This window comes from Podarcis vaucheri (genome assembly GCF_965113315.1).
Source record: "Podarcis vaucheri genome assembly, chromosome: 5".
Lineage (NCBI taxonomy): Eukaryota > Metazoa > Chordata > Lepidosauria > Squamata > Lacertidae > Podarcis > Podarcis vaucheri.
This window is the reverse complement of record NC_138763.1, coordinates 24,154,693-24,178,705: the sequence shown is the minus strand read 5'-3', so window position 1 is coordinate 24,178,705 and position 24,013 is coordinate 24,154,693. Positions and strand designations below refer to the sequence as shown.

General features: G+C 45.0%; 1 long non-coding RNA gene across 1 annotated transcript in view; it reads left to right on the top strand.

The window, feature by feature from the left end:
- The window catches only part of LOC309533420, a 149,877-nt gene that overhangs the window by 44,928 nt on the left and 80,936 nt on the right, over positions 1-24,013 (top strand). The window lies entirely within an intron of this gene.

The following is a 24,013-nucleotide window of genomic DNA, read 5'->3' as shown; positions in this document are numbered from 1 at the left end:
GGGAATTGTGAGTTGAGGGCAAAGGAGTTAAATAACACAAAACAACGTTGCATTCAATGAATATTTTAAATTCCTACCCTGAAGGAATATAGATGAAGCATTTGAATGATAGTCTGCAACCGAGCTTATCATTTTCTAATTTAATGGGTAAACTTGTGGAGTAATTTGCTATGCACTGAAAGCTTGAAACTTTGTGACTTGCAGTGCAGTCCTATACACGTCTACTCAGAAGATCTTCGCATTGAATTCAGTGGGACCTACTCCCCATTAAGTGTCTATAGTAGTCCTCCTCAACCTTGTGCCCTCCAGATATTTTTGGACTACAACTCCCATCAGCCCCAGCCAAAGCCTGGCGTATAGGATTGCAATTCTTCTCAAAAGCACTTCTCAAGCAATAATGAGTAAGCCATTGTCTCTTGAGCCCACAGATCTTGCCTTGGAAATGTCAATGGAGCAAATGTTTGCTTGCTTCTTGAAAAGGAGAAGGTAGGTAGATATAATCAGAGAAATTGCTTCTGAGTTGTAATGCAACTAAAAATGGAAAATGGAAAACAAATAAAACTTGAAGGCACCATCCAGGGTCAAGTAAATGGACTTCCACATTTATAACGAGATTTCCCTTTCCTCTCCTCATCCCCGCAGCCTCCCAACTTTACCCAGATGGTCTTTGAAACTTCCAGGGTAGATTTAGTGAGTGTATGTGGGACTGCAGTGTCAAGGAGAGGGATGCGAATCTCGACTCATAGATGGGACCCCATTGGATTTCACCCTGTGAAAGATGCATATTTGATGTTGTTGTAAACAAAAATTGCCCTGTTCCCTTATGGGGTATCCAAGATCCCATACAGAGTCCTTACATCGGTTCCCTATTGGTAGGAGAAAATAACAGAGGCCAACCAGAGAATATTGGGAAGCAAAGCAGCTAGTAAGCTTGATCTTTATTGATCTGTTGCAACAGGGTGCTCCCTTCACCCGCAGGAGAGGAGGAGGAACCCAGAACAATGGCGCGCAAGGCCTTATAAAGACTTTTGAAATTGCCACCCTGTAGATCAAGACCACCCCCAGAAACATCACACCTACATCACAAAAAGGTGGTCTAAAACAGAAATTTGAATGTTGTTTCTCTCCTGTCATTGTTTATCTCCTGTCTGGCAGGTTACTTGATTGGATTGCCTGGGGAGCCTGGCCAGTCTTTTGTAATGATAAATACTTAGTTCCTGGGCCATGTCACAGGCTCACACCCTATTCAAACACAGACATACCCTTAAGACAGGTTTTGTGAAGGAAAAGACAATGGGGAGCCTTTCCATTTTCCTTGACCTTGCAGAGAAAACATTTGGTCCGTTTGGGACAGTTTTGGAATCAAAAATGGTTCCAGGTCGGTCTTCCTGTGCTGATCTATGTACATGCTTGGTTGGTACACTTATGAACATTACCATATATCTAAGACCTCAAAATTCCTATCACCATATTCCCCCTTTGGGGCTAGAATTTTTCTTTGAAAATTTTGCCCCACAAATAATAACATGGTATGTTGTAAATGGATGCCTTTGTGTAAATATAGGATATCACATAAAAATAACACATGTTGGATTTTGTTACTAAATTACTTGCGGCATTCTAACACTTTGGGAGAAACATTTACTCAATTGTGGTCTATACTTTACACTTAGTAGAAGTCTGTGATATATCAGCAATAATATTATCTAGGCTCAATGAGATGTTTCTCTACTATTCAATTCTTCCCCGTGAAATATTCTTTTTCAAGAGACCGTTCCCAGTTTTTAGCTTTCTGAACCCCTGGGTAAGAGTCAAACAACAAACACCTAAAAACATTTGTTCTGGAATATACGGGTTGTATCCAGATGTGGATTTGCCTCGGTACTGTGATAGGAATTTTATGGTCTTAGATATATGGTAATGTTCATAACTGCACATACATAGATCAATACAGGAAGACCAACCTGGAACCATTTTGATTCCTAAACTGACCAAATCCTTTCTCTGCAAGGTTAAACTGGAAAAGCCTCCCCATTGTCTCTTTCCTCACAAATCCTGTCTCAAGGATATGTCTGTTTGAATAAGGTGTGAGCCTGTGAACTGGCCCAGGAAATAAGTATTTTACCACTACAAAAGAATGGCCAGGCTCCCCAGGAAATCCTATCAAGTAACTTGCCAGACAGGAGATAAACTGTGACAGGAGAAAAACAACATTAAAATTTCTGTGATGTAGGTGGGATGTATCTGAGGGGTGGTCTTAGGTTACACCCCTTCTGTGATGTATGCATAATGTTTCTGGGGGTGGTCTTGATCTAGAGGATGGGAATTTCAAAAGTCTCTATAAGCCCTTGCACAGCAATTTTGGGGGGTCCTCTTCCTCTCCTGCGTGTGAGGGGAGCACCCTGTTGCAACAGTTTAATAAAGATCAGGCTTACTAGCTGCTTTGCTTCTCAATATTCTCTGGTTGGCCTCTGTTATTTTCTCCTACCAATAGGGAACCTATGAAAGGACTCTATATGGGCTCTTGGATACCCCATAAGGGAAAAGGGCATATTTTTATTTACAACAGTACCTAGTGCCTTCCAGATGTTGCCGCCTACAACTCCCATGACTGAGGCAGTGGTGCAGGAAGAGGGTGCGGTGGGTGCGAGCCACCCCACATGTCATCACTGAGGGGGTGTGTGTGACAAAATGGCAAAAATAAGAGTTTTTAAAATAAAAATAAAAATTGGGGCTCTCAAAACTTTTTAGTTCAGTCAACATTTGCATGGTGGCTTGGGTGCCTGCAGGCTTTGTGCTGCCTGAAACGGCAGCGTGGGGCTTGCATCTGCCCACCGCCTCTCCCTCAGCCGCCCTACAGCTGAGGGGGAGGTGGGGGAGAGGCTTTGTGGGACCGCCTCTCCTGGTACGTCCCACAGAGGATCTTATGGTCTTCAAACAAAAACATCTTGGAGGTCCCAGGCCACAGGGAGGTTAGGCTGGCCTCAACCAGAGCCAAGGCTTTTCCGGCTGTGGTCCCGATCTGGTGGAATGCTCTGTCACAAGAGACTAGGGCCCTGCAGGACTTGACATCTTTCTGCAGGGCCTGCAAGACGGAGCTGTTCCACCAGGCCTTTGGCCAAGGCACACTCTGCCTTAGTAGAAAATGTTTATGCTAACGCAAGTCAAGGCATTTGTTTTCTGCCAATCCCCCTGCCCAATTAAGTGTGCCACCCTGCTCTCAAAAGTAAAAGCTGCTTCAGGGGGCTGGAAGACCGCCTGAAACAAAATGGGAGATGGCACAGAGGGCTGCAGTAATTAGGGGGCATCGTTGAAAATTGGTTACCTCCGATTACATGAGCTGAAGTGCTTTTGCCGAGCAGGTGTGAGGTCTGCATCTGGATCGGTATGAGCAAACTGATGCTGGGTGCAGCTTCATGCAGAAGAAAGGGATGCATTAAAGCCCAAATATATTGTTTGCAGGGCAACCTTATTATTATTCATTGCTATTATTATTGCTGCCTATGTTGTTGCTGTTGTTGCTGTAGTAGTAGTAGCATTTCTTATACAGTGGTACCTCGGGTTACAAACACTTCGGGTTACATGTTTTCAGGTTGCGGACCGCAGGAAACTCAGAAGTACAGTGGTGCCTCACAAGACGAAATTAATTCGTTCCGCAAGTTTTTTCTTCTTGCGAGTTTTTCGTCTTGCGATGCACGGTTTCCCATAGGAATGCATTGAAAATCAATTAATGCGTTCCTATGGAAACCGCCTTCAGACCAGGTCCGGGGACAGTCTGTCCCCCGACCTCTTCTGAAGACTGGGGGGGGGCAAGGGCTTTGCTTCCCACCCCCAGCATTTTAAAAAACCCCGGGACAGCGGAGGACTTCTCCGCTGTCCAGGGCAATCTTAAAATGCTGGCGGGCGGCATTTTAAAATCGCCCGGGACAGCGGAGGACTTCTCTGCTCTCCGGGGCGATGTAAAAGCCCCTGGGAAGGCAGGCAGGGGGGACAAAGACTTTTGCCCCCCGCCCGCCTTCAGAAGAGGTCCTGGACAGCTTCTCCCCGCCGCCCCTTGCTTCAAAAGAGGTCTGGGGACAGCGGGGAAGACGCGCTGCGCTTCCCGCTGTCCCCGGACCTGGGGCTGCGGGGAGAAGATCGCTTCTCCCTGCCATCCCTTGCTTCAAAAGAGGTCCGGGGACAGCAGGAAGCGCTTCCCACTGTCCCCAGACCTGGGGCTGCGGGGAGAAGATCGCTTCTCCCCGCTGCCCCTTGCTTCAAAAGAGGTCCGGGGACAGCGGGAAGCGCTTCCTGCTGTCCCCGGACTTGGGGCTGTGGGGAGAAGATCACTTCTCCCTGCCGCCCCTTGCTTCAAAAGAGGTCCAGGGACAGCAGGGAAGAAGTGCTGCGCTTCCCACTGTCCCCGACCTCTTTTGAAGCAAGGGGCGGCGGGGAGAAGCGATCTCCCCGCATCCCCTTGCTTCAAAAGAGGTCCGTGGGCAGCGGGAAGCGTTTCCCGCTGTCCCCGGACCTGGGGCTGCGGGGAGAAGATCGCTTCTCCTCGCCGCCCCTTGCTTCAAAAGAGGTCCGGGGACAGCAGGGAAGACCCGCTGTCCCCGGAGGTTGCGGGGCAAGCTTCGTTTTGCGAAGCAAGCCCATAGGGAAATTCGTCTTGCGAGGCAACTCGAAAACGAAAAAAACTTTCGTTTTGCGAGTTTTTCGTCTCGCGAGGCGTTCGTCTTGCGGGGTACCACTGTACCGGAAAGGGTTACTTCCGGATTTCGTCGATCGTGCTTTGCGCATGCGCAGAAGCGTCAAATCACATCATGTGGCACTACAAGTTACGAATGCTGCGGGTTGCAGACGTGCCTCTGTCACAGATTACGTCCGCAACCCGAGGTTCCACTGTATTCTCATTCTGCCCTTCATCTGAGGAACACAGGGTGGTTTGCAATATAAAAACTCAAAAATACTCAACATAGTAACAAACAGAAACAACAACCCTTCATTAGTGCTCTTGTTTATTAATTGCCTTTCAGATATGTTCCAAGGCGATGTGCAAAATATTATAAAACAAGTTTTTAAAAACAATTACAAACAGCACACGCACACACAAATAACCTAGCATTGTTTACATGATCTGGTATCAGCAGATCACCTCTCTAGAGAAAGAAGGCCTTTCCAGCTGTATCTGGAGACCTTTTGAATGCAAAGCATGGACTCTGTCACTGGAATCATAGAATCATAGAATCATAGAATCATAGAGTTGGAAGAGACCACAAGGGCCATCGAGTCCAACCCCCTGCCAAGCAGGAAACACCATCAGAGCACTCCTGACATATGGTTGTCAAGCCTCTGCTTAAAGACCTCCAAAGTAGGAGACTCCACCACACTCCTTGGCAGCAAATTCCACTGTCGAACAGCTCTTACTGTCAGGAAGTTCTTCCTAATGTTTAGGTGGAATCTTCTTTCTTGTAGTTTGGATCCATTGCTCCGTGTCCGCTTCTCTGGAGCAGCAGAAAACAACCTTTCTCCCTCCTCTATGTGACATCCTTTTATATATTTGAACATGGCTATCATATCACCCCTTAACCTCCTCTTCTCCAGGCTAAACATGCCCAGCTCCCTTAGCCGTTCCTCATAAGGCATCGTTTCCAGGCCTTTGACCATTTTGGTTGCCCTCTTCTGGACACGTTCCAGTTTGTCAGTGTCCTTCTTGAATTGTGGTGCCCAGAACTGGACACAGTACTCCAGGTGTGGTCTGACCAGAGCAGAATACAGTGGCACTATTACTTCCCTTGATCTAGATGCTATACTCCTATTGATACAGCCCAGAATTGCATTGGCTTTTTTAGCTGCCGCGTCACACTGTTGGCTCATGTCAAGTTTGTGGTCAACCAAGACTCCTAGATCCTTTTCACATGTACTGCTCTCAAGCCAGGTGTCACCCATCTTGTATTTGTGCCTCTCATTTTTTTTGCCCAAGTGCAATACTTTACATTTCTCCCTGTTAAAATTCATCTTGTTTGTTTTTGCCCAGTTCTCTAAAAAAACATTCAGTGATAAATGCACTGCCAGTGTGTTGTGTCAATATCTGCTTTGTGTTTCATATAAGTGTTTGTATTTCATATAATCATAGCATTTGTAGAGTTGGGAGGAACCATGAGGATCATCTAGCCCAAGCTCCTGCGAAGCAGGAATATTTTGCCCAATGTGGGGCTTGAACCCACAACCCTGAGATTAAGAGACTTGTGTTCTACCATCTGAGCTATCCCAGCTGTCGAGATAGAGTCTGTTCCACAATGGAAGAGTTCCCTGCTTCTTTTTGCATCTTTCTCTAAGGGGGCTTCCAGACTGTCACTATTTTCGGGTGGAGTCCTGTCCAATTCAGGCTGCACATGTTTCTCAACAAGGCCTCCGCTGGAACAAAAGTATGTCATGAAAACAGCTCGGAAAACAATGGCGCCTTCTATTGGCCAGTGGGAGTAAAGCAAAAGAGCAAGCACAGCTTTCCATGGCTCACTTCCGAATGTATTGTTTTTCCATTCTTCTTCCCAAGATGTTAGTTAGCCAAAGACCTGTTTATTGAGCATCCATCTTAATTTGTTTGCGGGGATGTAAGGCAATGTATGAAAGCTAGTGTTATCTAGGGCTCCTATATTCCCCAAAGTGAACATCCAGACAAAGTGGTTGAGTTTGGGGGCCTTTGGGGATATTTTTTTGTGGATTACACCACCACCACCCCACCTTGCCTGGATTTTCCCAGGCATTTTCCTAATTTAGTGAAATTCCGCCAAGAGGTCATTATGCTGCCCTTTCCAGTGCATTTCCCCATCACTGAGTGACCTGAATTTGCCACAGGTATGGACATTTGTTCCAGTTCATCAGTAAACAGTGTCTTTTCCAGGAAAATCGGTAGGACAAAAGAATAACCTCTTGGATTCATGCCTAGAAATTACGGGGCAGATGGAAGTGTGGATGTGTCAGGTGTCAGAGGATCCAAACCCCTACGGTACATTGACAGGAATGGATAAGACAAGGAAAGTTATTGCCAATGGTGTTTATTCAGTATTTACAGAGAGCAGCTTAGATATGCTACCTCTTGGAGTAATGTCGCTGTTCCGAGTAAATCTCTACCACCACCACCCCATCTCTCCTACTTCCTCATTCGTCGAAAGCATCACCCACCTTACAGTTGCCGCTTAGGGCCATCTGTCTCTGAGCCCTTTGCTCTCCTACTTTCAATGCTCACCAGGTTCTGGGAGATGGTGGGTCTGGAATGCTTTCCAGTGATAACATGTCAGCCAGCTGCTCTGGCTCTGCCTCCTCCTTCCCTCTCCCAATTTCCCCTCTCATCTGCCTCTGAGCTGTGACCTCCTGCAAGCCACTGTTATAAATCTAAACTGTCTTCCTCTTCTCTGGAAGGGTCAGGCTGGGGAGGCGGTCTCCACCATTCCTCCTCTGTCCAGTCCCTGACATCATAAGGCCTGCATGAGTGTACCCCACCCAAATATACTGGCAGTCTGGAAGTGCCTCTACATCTGTTTATGATTGTCATTTGCCCTGAGCACCTAGATGTTCATGGAGCGGGGAATGAATTTACTAAATAAAAGACTGCCTAATCAATCCCTTATATCCCTGCCTGATCACTGAGGTCTTGGGGGGAGTCATTGTTAGTGATCACCTATGGTGCAAATGCAAGTGCCCTGGAAGGGAAACAGGACATCCCGTTTTCTCTCACGAGAGCTTGCTGGCCATTTTGGGTGCCGTAATTCACACACCTTTTTCAGGGCCGCAATCTTGCACATCTCCCCAAAAATGCACATTTGTGGATGCCATCGATACCATCAATCATGACATCCTTCTAGAGGAGCTGGGAGCTGGGGGCACTGATATACAGTGGTTCCGCTCATTTCTCCTGGGCCGTGTCCAGAAAGTGGTGTTGGGGGATGAGTGTTCAGACCCCTGGGCTCTCACTTGTGGGGTGCCTCAGGGTTCCATCCTCTCCCCCATGCTTTTTAACATTTATATGAAGCTGCTGGTAAAGATCATCACGGGGTTTGGGCTGGGTATTCATCAGTATGCAGATTATACCCAGCTCTACCTATCTTTTAAATCAGAATCAGTGAAGGCGGTGAATGTCCTGTGTGAGTTCCTGGAGGTGGTTGGAGGATGGATAGCAGCTAAGAGAAGTACTGTTTTGGGGGGACAGGGGGCAGGCAGTTGTAGAGGACTCCCTGGTCCTCAATGGGGTAACTGTGCCCCTGAAGGACCAGGAGTCATTTTGGACTCACAGCTGTCCATGGATGCGCAGGTCAATTCTATGTCCAGGGCAGCTGTTTACCAGCTCCATCTGGTACGCAGGCTGAGACCCTACCTGTCCGCAGACTGTCTCGCCAGAGTAGTGCATGCTCTAGTTATCTCCTGCTTGGACTACTGCAACATGTTCTACGAGGGGCTACCTTTGAAGGTGACCCAAAAACTACAACTAATTCAGAATGCGGCAGCAAAACTGGTGACTGGGAGTGGCCACCAAGACCATATAGCACTAGTCCTGAAAGACCTACATTAGCTCCCAGTACGCTTCTGAGCCCAATTCAAAGTGTTGGTGCTGACCTTTAAAGCCCTAAACGGCCTCGGCCCAGTATACCTGAAGGAGCATCTCCACCCCCATTGTTCAGCCTGGAAACTGAGGTCCAGCTCAGAGGGCCTTCTGGCAGTACCCTCACCTTGGTAGTGGCACCCACCCTGTGGAATGCCTTCCCATTAGATGTCAAGGAAATAAACAACTATTCAACTTTTAGAAGACATCTGTTTAGGGAAGTTTTTAATGTTTGAAGTTTTATTCTGTTTTTAATGTTCTGTTAAAAGCTGCCCAGAGTGGCTGGCAAAACCCAGCCAGATGGGAGGGGTATAAATAATAAATTATTATTAAGTAAGATCTCTCCCCCCCCCAAAAAAAAAGTGTTTTTGTCAGGGCAAGAGCAAGGTGCAGGTCATAGAATCATAGAATCATAGAGTTGGAAGAGACCACAAGGGCCATCGAGTCCAACCCCCTGCCAAGCAGGAAACACCATCAGAGCACTCCTGACATATGGTTGTCAAGCCTCTGCTTAAAGACCTCCAAAGGAGGAGACTCCACCACACTCCTTGGCAGCAAATCCCACTGTCGAACAGCTCTTACTGTCAGGAAGTTCTTCCTAATGTTTAGGTGGAATCTTCTTTCTTGTAGTTTGGATCCATTGCTCCGTGTCCGCTTCTCTGGAGCAGCAGAAAACAACCTTTCTCCCTCCTATATGTGACATCCTTTTATAAATTTGAACATGGCTATCATATCACCCCTTAACCTCCTCTTCTCCAGGCTAAACATGCCCAGCTCCCTTAGCTGTTCCTCATAAGGCATCGTTTCCAGGCCTTTGACCATTTTGGTTGCCCTCCTCTGGACACGTTCCAGTTTGTCAGTGTCCTTCTTGAATTGTGGTGCCCAGAACTGGACACAGTACTCCAGGTGAGGTCTGACCAGAGCAGAATACAGTGGCACTATTACTTCCCTTGATCTAGATGCTATACTCCTATTGGTGCAGCCCAGAATTGCATTGGCTTTTTTAGCTGCCGCGTCACACTGTTGGCTCATGTCAAGTTTGTGGTCAACCAAGACTCCTAGATCCTTTTCACATGTACTGCTCTCAAGCCAGGTGTCACCCATCTTGTATTTGTGCCTCTCATTTTTTTTGCCCATGTGATTCACCTGACAGCATGTCCTGGAAAACACCCATCCTGATTTTGCATCGGGAAAAATTAGAAGGTATGCAAATATACTGCATGTATCCACCAGGAACCCTGTGCTCAGTATTGTGGGCCTAGTTTTATGTAACTCCTTTCTAGTTTAGGTCAAACAGGCCCTCTCCCTACTGAACGTCTGGTGCCTACCAAATACTTTTGTTTAATTCTATCAGGCAGTTTAATTGCAATTTGATTTTACAGTTTTAGCTGATTTTTGATTTGTTTATGTAGTGTATCTTTCAAAACCACTCAGAGACTTTTATATACTTGCTGGGTATATAAATTGTTTAAATAAATGAACAAATGAATAAAGCAATAGGTAACATGGCTGCTCTGCCAATATAGTCCTCAATGTAGATGCAGCCAACAGTTTCAAATGACAGCTCTTTTTTTGAATGAGGTTCATTTAAACTTAAAGGCTCCAGGAAATGGTTGAGCAACTTTATTGTGAGGCTACTGGTGTTTAAATAAATATCATGGCAAAGGGAGATTGTTTATGAAATATACGGCTAGCAGGTGGTGACAAGCAAGTAAAACTTCGACTCACTGCAGGGAAATGGTCCCATCCCACAGACAGTCCCGAAATCTTTACCCACACCCAAGATTCCCTCTGACACTGATGCATGCATGTATCAATGCTTCAAAGGAATGCAAGAACCAGTCTCTGTTTTTAAACCTCTCTGGAGAACATCTTCAATGAGGAACACATCCTTTTCATGCCTGAGGACTGACGGGTTCAAAGAGTGGAACTGTACCCAACACTAGCCGAAAATAAGTCTGGATTGCTGATATGTCGCTCTACAGACAGATCTCCACAGTGGCCAACTCCATTGCAAATGTAAGTCCCTGAAGCTATTTCCTTGGCCTTTTGGCTGAATATGTTGGGCTTTCCATCTATTTTTATCTTGCATTTTTTAATCGAAAGCCTGGAGGATTTGGAGCTTTCCTGCTTTTGCTCTGTCCATCCTTCCAATGTCTCCCCTTTCTTCTATCTCCTTTTATAAGCCCTGACTCTTTTCACTCACTTTGTGTGTTCTCTCTTGGCATCTCCTCCAGCAAGTGCCTGCCAAGTCCTTGCAAATCCCCATGTCTGTTTTTCCACTCGGCATGCTTTTTGGCCACCAGTCAATTCTCAGCCTTTAACATTTTCCAGTCTCTCTTCTTAATAAGGGTTTCATTCTCTCTTTCAATCTTGCACCCTGATTCTTAACACATGGCATGGAAGTCATGGCAGTGATTTCAGTAGAACTTTCTTAATCGCTATGAATTCTTTTCTTCTTCTTTTTTTGTAAAACTGCGGGGTTTGTACCTTTTGCATACATGCTTGTTAAAGAGAACCATTTAATGATTTATAACAATAGTCTATTGTAAGATTTAAAGACAAACGACAAAGGTGAAATAAATTCATTATAAATTGGTTTCCATTCTTTATTATTTGTTCGTAGAGTTAGGTGATAATACAACTCTGTTTTTCAATGCTTTAAATTGCTGGTGGTAGAGGAACAGAAAAGTGGCTGAGGTTCTATCCACGAGTGCTGTTGTGCTCGTGTAAAGTAATTTGTGCAAGGCAGATCAACCAGTCTTCTTCAGTTCACCTCTACCTACTTCCACCCACTGATCCCGAAGACAAGCTGATCCTGAGGACAAGGTGACTCTAGAAAACAGCAGAGGGTATGGTGTAGATTGTAGAAAATTTCAGTAGGCAAGGGAGGTTAGGCAAAAAAACATGCCCCTGGACCTACACAAGTGGAAGTGTTTTCTGTTGATACAAAGCCATCATAGGATGACAAGATTCCATTTGGATCCGGATTTGGCACTAGGGTAAGGAGTCTGCCTAGGTCTGAGGTGCTGCAGAGGCTGCCAGATTTCTGTTGGGTCCTATTTGAGTCTGCCTCATCCCATCCCACTTGAATTCACTATTTGGAATCAAAACAGTCAGAAGGTAAAAGGTGGAGGTAAAGGAACCCTGGACAGTTAAGTCCAGTCAAAGGTAACTATAAGGTTGCATCACTCATCTTGCTTTCAGGCCAAGGGAGCTGGCGTTTGTCCACAGACAGCTTTCTGGGTCATGTGGCCAGCAGGACTAAACTGCTACTCGTGCAACCAAACACTGTGATGGAAATCAGAGCGCACGGAAATGCCATTTACCTTCCCTCCACAGTGTTACCTATTTATCTACTTGCACTGGCATGCTTTAAAACTGCTAGGTTGGCAGGAGCTGAGACAGAGCAACAGGAGCTCACCTTGTCACAGGGATTTGAACCACCAACCTTCTGATCAGCAAGCCCCAGAGGCTCAGTGGTTTAGACCACAGCGTCACCTGCTCTAGAACTACAATGTTACCAAGCAGGATTTGGTGACAATGTGCACTGTCCATACACAATCATAGATCAATGTTGAACAAATACAAACCTAAAAATAAAACCAAAATATATAAAGCACGGGTATGTATCAAGTCTGCTTCACCCCACCCCGTTTCAATTCACAATTTAGAATCGAAACTGTCCATAATTTTTTTCCTTGTGACAGAAAAGAGTTAAATTTGCAGGCTCAGCAGCCCTTCCGGAGTGGAAGAAAGCCTACCAAATTACAGGCAGATAGGTCTGGATTGGTGAAGTGCCACAAAGTGCTTCAAGCAAACCCTGCTTTGAGTTATGAAACCTAGCACAAATCCTGCTTCCATCCCCATCAAGCCAAAAATCCAGCTGAGGCAGCCCATGTCACCTCAAGATTTCAAATTATTCTGAATCCAATGCAAGCCACTAGGTAGTCTGTTATTCAATTGATGTCTGATCATTTACATACGGTTCTGCATTGTGTGCATTTTGTCGAAAGCCGCATTGTACGGTTTTAAGGTTAAATTTAACATAGAAACAGCAGTTTTTCATGGTGCGGGATCAGTTAGTTATCCAGGGAAATGTGTGCCACTGGAGAATAATCACACATGATATGAATTGGTGCTACGTTGTTCACCCCAAGCAAGCTATGTGCCACCTCCCACCAGCAATGCTATTGAACACTTTCCTCAAAAATAAAATAAAAATCTAACTGCCTTTAGAATAAGTTCTGAGGAAACACATGTATGTTCCCAAAGGCTTTTGTGAGAGCAGATATTTCCCCCGCATTTTATCTTCCATTTTTGCCCTTGATAACCTTAGTGACAGCTTCAAAGACACGTCACTGGTGCCAGAGTAACAAGCTCTGGTTGAGGATGCATAGTAGGTGAAATGGGGAGGAAATTCTGTCTGCTTTGAAGTTTCCACTGCTATCAGTGAAAAAGAATAGATTCTATCAGTTTCATCCACTGTGCCTGATGAAAAGTTGACTGTAAAACCGCTTAACAAGCAGAAATAAAAAATATTTCTTCCTTTCCTTTCCTCTTCCTTTCATTCTTAACTGTTCCTTCCATGTGACAACTGCTGGAACATGAGGAAAGGAGTGTTACATGCAAACTCTTGCAAGTGTTTGAACCAGCTTATCATCAGAAGGAAAGTGCCAACTTTAATCATTTTTATATTGCTAGGGGATTGGAATATAGCATATTCCCAGTTCAAACACCAGATACAAAATTATAAACTTTTAAAAAAAAGAACAAGTTCAAATTTCAGCACTGTTCTGGAAAATCCCAATTCTTTAAAACGGGATTGTTGCTGATTTCAGTTGAGCACCATCAGTTTCTGCTGCAATGCTGTTCTTCCTGTAGGAAAGGCATAGTGGTTAAATCCTGAAATGCAAAATAATTCTCAAATGTTTCTGTTCTCCCTGCTGAAAAACAATGGATAGAGGAGGTGCCCCCATACTTACTTAGAGTCTCTTGTGGGTTTTTTAAAACTGACATAACTTCAAGTACTAAATCATAATGTAACAATCAGCATCCCCCCATTACATGTCAATTTCATGCTCCCTATCTGGGAACATTTCCAAACTTTGCTTCAGGTCAATGGTAAATTTTCTTTACAAAGGCTATGGCACTGGGCTCATTGAAAGATTCTTATTGTTTGGCTCTCAGTTACTTTCATTAATATTGCCTAGATGTAACTGAGAGCCGTAATTAACCAAGAGAGTTTTCATTAAACATCTGTTCTTGCTCTTCATAGAAAGAGGAAAATGCAGATTGATTATGTGCTGAGGTTTTATGCATATTGTTGATCCTAGTAATGAATGTACAGAAACACATGGTGTCAAGGGGGAAATCTAGGAGAACTGAATATTCAGTGGCTTCAAACCTGAAAGTCAAATTGCTATGGTGATATTTCTTTCGTTCTTTCAGGCATCTATGAATGTCTGTGGTAACAATCAGGAAAAGTCCTCATCACCACGTGAAAGAACAATGTTTGAATCTGTGGCTGAATCAGCTGCATTTCATCTCTATATAACCTGAGACATTACATTCGTGATATATTCTACTTTTCTTCTAATGCTGAGGAATGTACTGAGGTCCTGAATGTTTGTCTGGCTGCAGTGATGGATTGGATGTCAGCTAATAAGACGAGGCATAATAGACATGCTTTTTTGGTCAGTGGGAAAACCAGTCCATACAGTCCCTGAGTTGTGGTCTGTGCTGGGTAGGTTTGCATTCTCTTTCAAGGATCAGGTCTGCAGTGTGGGTGTTCATATAATAATAATAATTATTATTATTTATTATTTACACCCTGCCTATCTGGCTGGGTTTCCCCAGCCACTCTGGGCGGCTCCCAGCAGAATATTAAAAACACGATAAAACATCAAACATTAAAAACTTCCCTAAGCAGGGCTGCCTTCAGATGTCTTCTAAAAGTCAGTTCTTTATTTCCTTGACATCTGATGGGAGGGCATGCCACTATCAAGAAGGCCCTCTGCCTGGTTCCCTGTAACCTCACTTCTCGCAGTGAGGGAACCACCAGAAGGCCCTCTGAGCTGGACCTCAGTGTCCAGCCTGAACGGTAGGGGTGGAGACGCTTCGTCAGGTATACTGGGCCGAGGCTGTTTAGGGCTTTAATGGTGAGCACCAAAACTTTGAATTGTGCTTGGAAATGTACTGGGAGCCAATGTAGGTCTTTCAGGACCAGTGTTATATGGTCTTGAAGGCCACTCCCAGTCACCAATCTAGCTGCCGCATTCTGGATTATTTGCAGTTTCTGGGTCACCTTCAAAGGTAGCTCCATGCAGAGCGCATTGCAGTAGTCCAAGCAGGAGATAACTCTGGTGAGACAGTCTGCATGCAGGTAGGGTCTCAGTCTGTGTACCAGGGGGAGCTGGTAGACACAGAATTGACCTGCACCTCCATGGACAGCTGTGAGTCCACTTATCAGAACACATTATATTACGTCTTTATTTTCCATTTGCAATATGTTCTGAGCCAAAGTCACAGTGCTTGTTATTACCTAAAAAGCCCTAAATGGTTTAGAAGCAGAAGTGCCATCTTCTCAAGATGATTGAGGGGACCCAACGCTACCTCCTGACGACAGACAACATCCCACGATGTCCTGAAGTCATGCACACATGCAACATCACAAAGAGCCGGGTGGGTGGAGCCAAACACCCACTGAACATTGAGGGGGCCCAACTTCCTCAAAAAAATAACAACATTGGGGGGGTGAAGTTGCTTTGCCACTAGGAGTCAGCTCCTCCCCATTTTATCTTCACAACAATTCTGTGACATAGGTTAGACTTAGAGTGAGTGACAGCCCAATTTCACCCAGAGAGCTTCATAACTGAGCTTGGACTTCTAGGTCCTAGTCTAACACTCTAATCACTACACCACATGGGTGGTTTTTTTTGGGGGGGAGCTCTGGAGCATGGTGGGAAGAAGAGGACGCAGAAAATGCTTTTGCCCACAACTTCTGCTGGTAGATTTCTGCATCTATTATTATGATGATGATGGTGGTGATGATGATGATTACTACTACTATTACTGTCACTGCATTATCATCACTGTCTCTCATTTCAGCTAAAGAAAGATGTGTTGCTACCTTTTGATAAAATATTTCTCCATCATATAAATGGTTTTCTTGATCTCTCTCCCCCTCCCCCTTTTCCATTTATTTTTTCCATTACTCAGCATGGGTCTCATTTTCAATGTATTTGGTTTACTTTATAATATATATTCTAAATAGCACTTTTTTCAGTGATTCAGTTCCAATTCTTTCTATAAGAAGCAGGCTGTTGGCTGAAGGGAAATCAAATAGGCAAAACTGAAAGCTTATGTAAGTGAAATGATGGCTCACACTGTAGGACTTTGTGGGAAGCAGATTTTTTTTTTTTTTTAAGAGAGAGATTTTTAAGGTCTTTTTTGTTGATCCAAAAGGGGCTTGCTTGTTTGGTTGGAAATGCAAACTCCAGCTTCACTTAGCTTGGAAAAGAGCTTTTCATCGCATATTTTAATTTAAAATGAAATAAAATCAACCCCAAAAGAAAACCATGCTGAGTTTTTCTTCTGCTTGAATTGAGGCTATTATGCATGTTCTGCAGCTCCCATGCACTTGCTAGTTTACTGTTTAGACTTCAAAAAAAAATCCCCTTTTACAGTCTCTTTTTAAGAAAAAGAAAACAAAGAAAGAATAGAAATCTTTGCTGGCATCACACTTAGTTTCTCAGATTCAGGAATTTGAAGACCTTGAAGTTTCACAATTGAACTATAATTGTAATTAGTTGTTTCCTCCAGGTTCTGTTGTTGCTGTTGTTGTTGCATATAAATATATGCATTTGAATTGCATTCAGGTCCACTTGAATCAGGAAGAAGCAGGGGGTTTTACAGGAAGAAGAACCTAGTAAGGTTGGAGAAAAGAATAGAATGACTACCCAGCACTCAAGAAGATAAGGAACTGCATTTAGCTAACCTGCGTTGTTTCTCTCCTACAAGAAACTGCACCCCAGAAACATCTTCAATCCACATCCAGAGATGGAATTAATTAGGCTTGAAAGAAAACCTCTTCACTTTGACCACAAGAAAAAATCCCCCCACCTCCCCCAAAAGCAGAAGTCTTGCATGTGGGTGATTTTTCTGAAGATTTCAGCTGCAGAACCCAGTCACCCTCCATTAGACTTGGGGTGGAGGGAAACAAAATCCTTTCCCCCGCCAAGTAAATTTGCTTCAAGGGAGGAATAACGAGTGCAAGTGCATGGTTGTGGCATGTGCAAGCGGCAAACACATCCATTTCTCTGACTTGCAATGCACCCAAGTGGCCCAAAGGGTTAGTGGGCCTTGCGCTAAAATCTGAAAGCAACCACTGTGCATTAGTCCACAATTTGGGTAAATTTGGTGCACAATTGGCTGGCCATGCCACCAGACTATATGGGCCACCATAGAAAGGAAACCCCAGGGAGTTAAATAAGCAGTTAACTTTGAACCATAGTACTCCCTGGCAGACATAACCGTGGTCAAGTTGCCTTTCCAATAAGCAAAACGGCCAGCAGTGATCTTCTCGCTGCAGAACCACTGAGCTAGGGAAACCATTTGCTCATTGGCAAAAAAGGAGAAATGCATCACCCCCCAAAAGATTTGCTTAAAATCAGCATACGTGGATTTATAGGTTTAGGTCAAATCTAGAAATTAAGTCTATAATAGGAATACAACACATATTTCACCACAGTAGAGAAGACTGTGACTTTGGTGCCTGCACAGGTTGCTGTCTAGGAGGCAACTGTTGATAGGCAACTTCAAGGCCCCTGATGCTCTCTCTCTACTTATGGTTCTGTGTGGGAAGCGGGTGGCGCTGTGGTCTAAACCACTGAGCCTCTTGGGCTTGCCAATCAGAAGGTCGGTGGTTCGAATCCCCGCAACAGGGTGAGCTCCTTTTGCTGTATCCCAGCTCCTGACAACCTAGCAATTCAAAAGCACACCAGTGCAAGTAGATAAATAGGTACTGCTGTGGTGAGAAGGTAAATGGTGTTCCCATGCACTCTGGTTTCCGTCATGGTGTTCCGTTGCGCCAGAAGCGGTTTAGTCCTGCTGGCCACATGACCCAGAAAGCTATCTGTGGACAAATGCTGGCTCCCTCGGCCCGAAAGTGAGATGAGCGCTGCAACGCCATAGTCGCCTTTGACTGGACTTAACCATCCAGGGGTCCTTTGCCTTTTACCATTTTTACTTATGGTTCTTGAAACCAGACTTGGACCACACAGAATTTCAAATGAAGATGTCTTCCAGCAGAACTCTTTATGTTTAAAGGGGTGATGGGATTCCAGCAGTTCCACTGACCTGAGCAGCAGATAATTGACTGCTTGCAGCAATGGTTTAAGCGATCGCATTACGAATGTTTTGCCCACTATTGGAAAATAGATAAACAGCAGAAAAACTCAACTGGCATTGCCCCTAGCATGGAATGTAGTGTGAGTTTTCCTTACTGATTAAATGAGAAACACAGATAAAACACGCAACACAACATGCAGCCAAATTTTACAGCTCTTTATGAAATACCGGTTGAAAGGTGTGTGCCTCTGTGTGTGTTTAAAGATCCAACTTGGCTTTCTTGACATCCCATTTTTAATCAAGTGGAGATGTTAATTCAGAAGCAAAGTCAGACTATACAGCCAAGGGGCATAGGAATATTGGTTGCCACTCTTTAATTAAATCAACTATGTTCAAGTTGGACCACTGCCAGGCAGAGAGTAAAGGCACAGGAAAACAGTCTCCCCCCCCCCCATATCACACAAGAGACAGCAAATCTCTCTTAAAGCAATCTTCAACTCTGTTTGATCTTCCTCCTTTTTAAACAATCAAATGCTGCTGCTTGTTATTGTTTTTACAAAGTTATTCTCCAAGTGCATTTCTTTTATTATTGACACAGTTGGAAGATACAAGGTTCCATCCAGTGCCAACCCTACTCAGAGTAGACCTACTGAGGTTAATAGGCATGACTGACTAAGGTTCATTAATTTCAGTGAGTGACATTGAGTTAAGTTTTACTCAGACCCACTGAAATTAATAGACCTCTTAGTCATGTTCTTTCATTTAATTTGGGACAATACCAGGATCCAACCAGAAGCTGGGATGTCCCACTTAGCAGGCAGTTGACGGGCATGCTAGTGAAATGTATTAGTGCAACCACTGCACCACAAGACCCAAGATATTTCCATGAAATATTTCCATGTCATGATGGCCGTATATTTCTTCCAGTTTCATACCAGTTGCTGGGGAACAGAACTTGGGAGAGGAGAGAGAGAGTTTGTGGGTTTTCCATAAGTATCTGGCCAGCCAATGTGATAACAGAATGTTCAACTAGGTTAGTAAAGGTAAAGGTAAAGGTACCCCTGCCCGAACGGGCCAGTCTTGACAGACTCTGGGGTTTGTGCGCCCATCTCACATCTATTGGCCGGGGGCCAGCGCTGTCCGAAGACACTTCCGGGTCACGTGGCCAGCGTGACAACGCTGCTCTGGCGAGCCAGAGCCGCACACGGAACGCCGTTTACCTTCCCGCTGGTAAGCGGTACCTATTTATCTACTTGCCCCCGGGGGTGCTTTCGAACTGCTAGGTGGGCAGGCGCTGGGACCGAGCAGCGGGAGCGCACCCCGCCGCGGGGATTCGAACCGCCAACCTTTCGATCGGCAAGCCCTAGGCGCTGAGGCTTTAGCCCACAGCGCCACCCGCGTCCCTTTCAACTAGGTTAGGGTTGCCATATTTCAAAAAGTAAAATCAAGAACCAGTTGAGCTGTTTTTAGACAAACCTCTAAGTCCAGCTCCGAGGTCCAGCATTGCCGGTTCTGGCGGTTCTCTCACTGCAAGAAGTGAGGTTACAGGGAACCAGGCAGAGGGCCTTCTTGGTAGTGGCGCCCGCCCTGTGGAATGCCCTCCCATCAGATGCTAAAGAAATAAACAAATATCTGACTTTTAGAAGACATCTGAAGGCAGCCTTGTATAGGGAAATTTTTAATGTTTGATGTTTTGTCGCTTTTTTATGTATTCTGTTGGAAGCTGCCCAGAGTGGCTGAGGAAACCCAGCCAGATGCAAAGCACTGCCTTCGGGAATTCCACCCGGACATCAATTCCACCTTTGAAATCCCAGCAATGTCTGGGAAACTCTGGACGTATGACAGCCCTAAACTAGGTAGGCCTTTGTTCCGATCTAGAGTAGGGCTCATCTTATGTTAACTATTAGAAAGTGATCTAAAAACAGAACGTAAAAAGCATTTGCTGGATCAGGCCAATGGCCCATCTAGGGCCTCCTCGTCCGCACACAATGGCCATCCAGATGCCTGTGGGAAACCTGCAAGCAGGACTCAAACACAACAGCAATCCTCCCTTCTGTGATTTCCAGAACTGTTCTTCAGAAGCATTACTGCCTCCCAACCATGGAGGCAGAGCACAGCCATCAAGGCTTTTTTGTTGTTGTTTAGTCGTGTCTGACTCTTCATGAGCCCATGGACCAGAGCACGTCAGGCACTCCTGTCTTCCACTGCTTCCCGCAGTTCGTAGCTTCGAAAACACTGTCCAGCCATCTCGTCCTCTGTCGTCCCCTTCTCCTTGTGCCCTCAATCTTTCCCAACAGCAGGGTCTTTTCCAGGGAGTCTTCTCTTCTCATGAGGTGGCCAAAGTATTGGAGTCTCAGCTTCAGGATCTGTCCTTCCAGTGAGGACTCAGGGCTGATTTCCTTCAGAATGGATAGGTTTGATCTTCTTGCAGTCCATGGGACTCTCAAGAGTCTCCTCCAGCACCATAATTCAAAAGCATCAATTCTTTGGCGATCAGCCTTCTTGATGGTCCAGCTCTCACTTCCATACATCACTACTGGGAAAACCATAGCTTTAACTACGGATTTTTGTCAGCAAGGTGATGTCTCTGCTTTTTAAGATGCTGTCTAGGTTTGTCATTGCTTTTCTCCCAAGAAGCCAGCATCTTTTAATTTTGTGACTGCTGTCACCATCTGCAGTGATCATGGAGCCCAAGAAAGTAAAATCTCTGACTGCCTCCATTTCTTCCCCTTCTATTTGCCAGGAGGTGATGGGACCAGTGGGCATGATCTTCATTTTTCTGATGTTGAGCTTCAGACCATATTTGAACTCTCCTTTTTCACCTTCATTAAGAGGTTCTTTAATTCCTCCTCACTTTCTGCCATCAAGGTTGTATCATCTGCATATCTGAGGTTGTTGATATTTCTTCCGGCAATCTTAATTCTGGTTTGGGATTCATCCAGCCCAGCCTTTTGCATGATGTATTCTGCATGTAAGTTAAATAAGCTGGGAGACTATAGCCCTCTCCTCCTCTGTGAATTTGCCCAATCCTCTTTAAAGGCATCCAAGTTGGTGGCCATCACTGCCTCATGTGGGAACGAATTCCATAGTTTAACTAAGCGTTACATGTAGAAGTAAGGGATGCGGGTGGCGCTGTGAGTTAAACCCCAGAGCCTAGGTCTTGCCGATCAGAAGGTCAGTGGTTCGAATCCCTGTGAAGGGGTGAGCTCCCGTTGCTCAGTCCCTGCTCCTGCCAACCTAGCAGTTCAAAAGCAAGTCAAAGTGCAAGTAGATAAATAGGTACCGCTCCAGCGGGAATGTAAACGGCGCTTCCCTGCGCTGCTCTGATTTGCCAGAAAGCAGCTTAGTCATGCTGGCCACATGACCCGGAAGTTGTACGCCGGCTCACTCGGCCAATAAAGCAAGATGAGCGCTGCAACCCCAGAGTCGTCCGCAACTGGACCTAACGGTCAGGGGTCCCTTTACCTTTTACATGAAGAAGTATGTTCTGTTATCTTCCAACATTTAGCTTCCATACATTGGATGTCCCCAAAATGAGGTGCTTTATGAAAGCAAAAGGTGATGCATCTTAATTTATTTTTAAAATGGGATTGCAAGTGTCTTGTGGGCACAGCTACTAATACAAATGGGTTTCCCCTTCTTTTCCCACCATCTTTTGTCCCCTGCACAGTCATCTCATGTGCTCTCTGCATACAAAGAGAGGGGGAGGGCTGGGGGGGGAGACCAGGCCCAGAAAACGAGACCTCTCAATGGCAAAGCAGCCCTGACCCCATCCGGATATTGTTCTGTGCACTTCCAAAGCTTCCCCTCCGCCCACCCGTTTCCAGTAGCAACCACAAACTCTCCCAGACTATGGCAGACAATGTCTCACATGTGCTCTGGTTCGTTGTTTCGTTCTGCAACCCGCTTTTAAAATGCTTATCGTGTCTTGGGGCTGAGCTACATTGGGGATCATTCAAAGCGTATGTGGCATTTTATCTCCAAACGTTCTTGAGTCAGATGCTGTTCTCAACATACCCCACGTTACATGTTTTTAACAGACGAAAATAGGGACACAGTTCTGTAAATGTTAACGGTTGCGGCTTGGTCCTATGCATATTTACTCAGTAGGGGTACCCCAAGTGTTCTTTGTCTGGGCCTCTTTTCTCCACCTTCTTTCTACACCATGAAAGACCTTGTCTGTTTTGAAAAATGGGAGGATTGGCACCGCTTCATTTCTTTAGGCCCCTTTGTTTAGGTCCCCTTGCACTTCTGGTTCCCTAATTTGTATTTACAGCAGACACAGCAATCTGTCATGTATGCATATACACGAGTAGCAAATGCTCTTCAGACATTGCTCCTTGTTCCTGGTGTCCTATCTATGGCCTCTCACTAACATCATATTTTTGCAGCAAGAACAAGTTTAAATTAAGCTTCTGTATGGCGTGAACTCAATCGCTGCCTCTGGTAGCCTGACAGCATGCATTCCTTGTTCTGTATTGCAAGTAGGATTGACTGTGTGTTCATTCGTTTATTCATTGTCTTGCTTTCTTATATATCTCATGTATCTTCCATCATGGAATTCAAAGTGGCAAACAAGTGACTTCCAGAAAGTATCCCATCCAGGCAATTGATCTGACGCAAGCCTGTTTTGCTTCAGCCTTCAGCCTTCCATAGACTCTGGAGACTAGGTGCTTAAGTCATTTACTCATATATGTTCCAGAGCAGTGGGCAACCTGCAGCCGTTGACTGGATTTTACACAGTCCTTGGCTTAATCTCAAAAGACCTCTGCAAACAATGAGGTCAGACCTCTGGCAAGTTTTAAACTTTTTCTGTGGTTCTTATTTTACAGTTTATGTTCCATTGCTGTAAACCGCTTTGACATCTTCTGTGTGTGGATATAGCAGTATATAAATGTCATAAATAAATAACAACAGCTGGGTCAAAAGGTTTCAGGTACCGAAAGTGGGGTACCTGTAATTGTTTGGGGCTTCTGCTTGTGACAAGGATGCTGACCCTGGATTCAGACCAAGTTCGTTGCAATGCATTCCCATTGAAATCAACAGAACTTGAGTTTAATCGCTTTCACTCTGATGTCAGTGACAATAAGCATGCAATCTGGATCTAAAACCTTATTTCTAAGTTCCTGTGGCTTTTGTTATGGTTGGAGATATACGACTAGAAATGGACAAGGACAGAAAGAAACGCCTCAAGCTTTGAAAGCTATATATTTTTTGAAAAAAGACAGCAGAAACAAATTTACACTTTCTTTAATATGACAATAAGTGCTGAGGGCTATCAGTGGCTGCTAGCCACGAAGGTTATGTTCTGCCTTCAGAATACCTCTGGCATACCCTCCAACATTTCACGGATGAAAATAGGGGCATCCTATTCCATACCCTCCAACATTTCCCAGATGAAAATATGGACGTCCAGTGCTATTTTTCCAGAAAAAGAGGTGCCAGAACTCACCATGAAACTGCCCTTCTTCTAATGGCAATGGTGCCCACAAGAGAGGCGCCAGAACTGAGTTCTGGCAAGTTCCATCAGGGAAAAAAACCCTGAGGACATCCTATTACCCTCCAACATTTCTCTGATGAAAGCAGGGACATCCTAAGGAAAAGCGGAGCATCCTAGCATCAAATCAGAAACTAGGACAGCTTCCGTAAATCCGACTGTCCCTGGAAAATTGGGACACTTGGAGGGTCTGTACCAGTTGCTGGAAATCACAAGTGGGGAAAGTGTTGTAGCATTCAGGTCCTGTTTACAGGATTCCTATAGGTTGGCCACTGAGACAACAGGATGGGCCTTTGGCCTGATTCAGCAGGACTCTTAGCACGATCTCATTAATAACATAAGTGCAAGAAAAGATGATGAACAGGAAGTGAGTGGTGGGTAGAGACAGATCTCAGCTGGCATTTGCAAAAGTGAAATCTGCTGTGCAAGGAAGGGATGCCGCCCCATTGTATCTTATTGAGTAATAATGCCGATAAGAAATGATACTGCTGAAAGCAATCACAATACAGAGCCTGATCTATCTTTGAGTTTCTGCCTAAGGTGGAATTGTGCCTAGTAAGTCTAGGGACTCGCCAAAAAGCCGG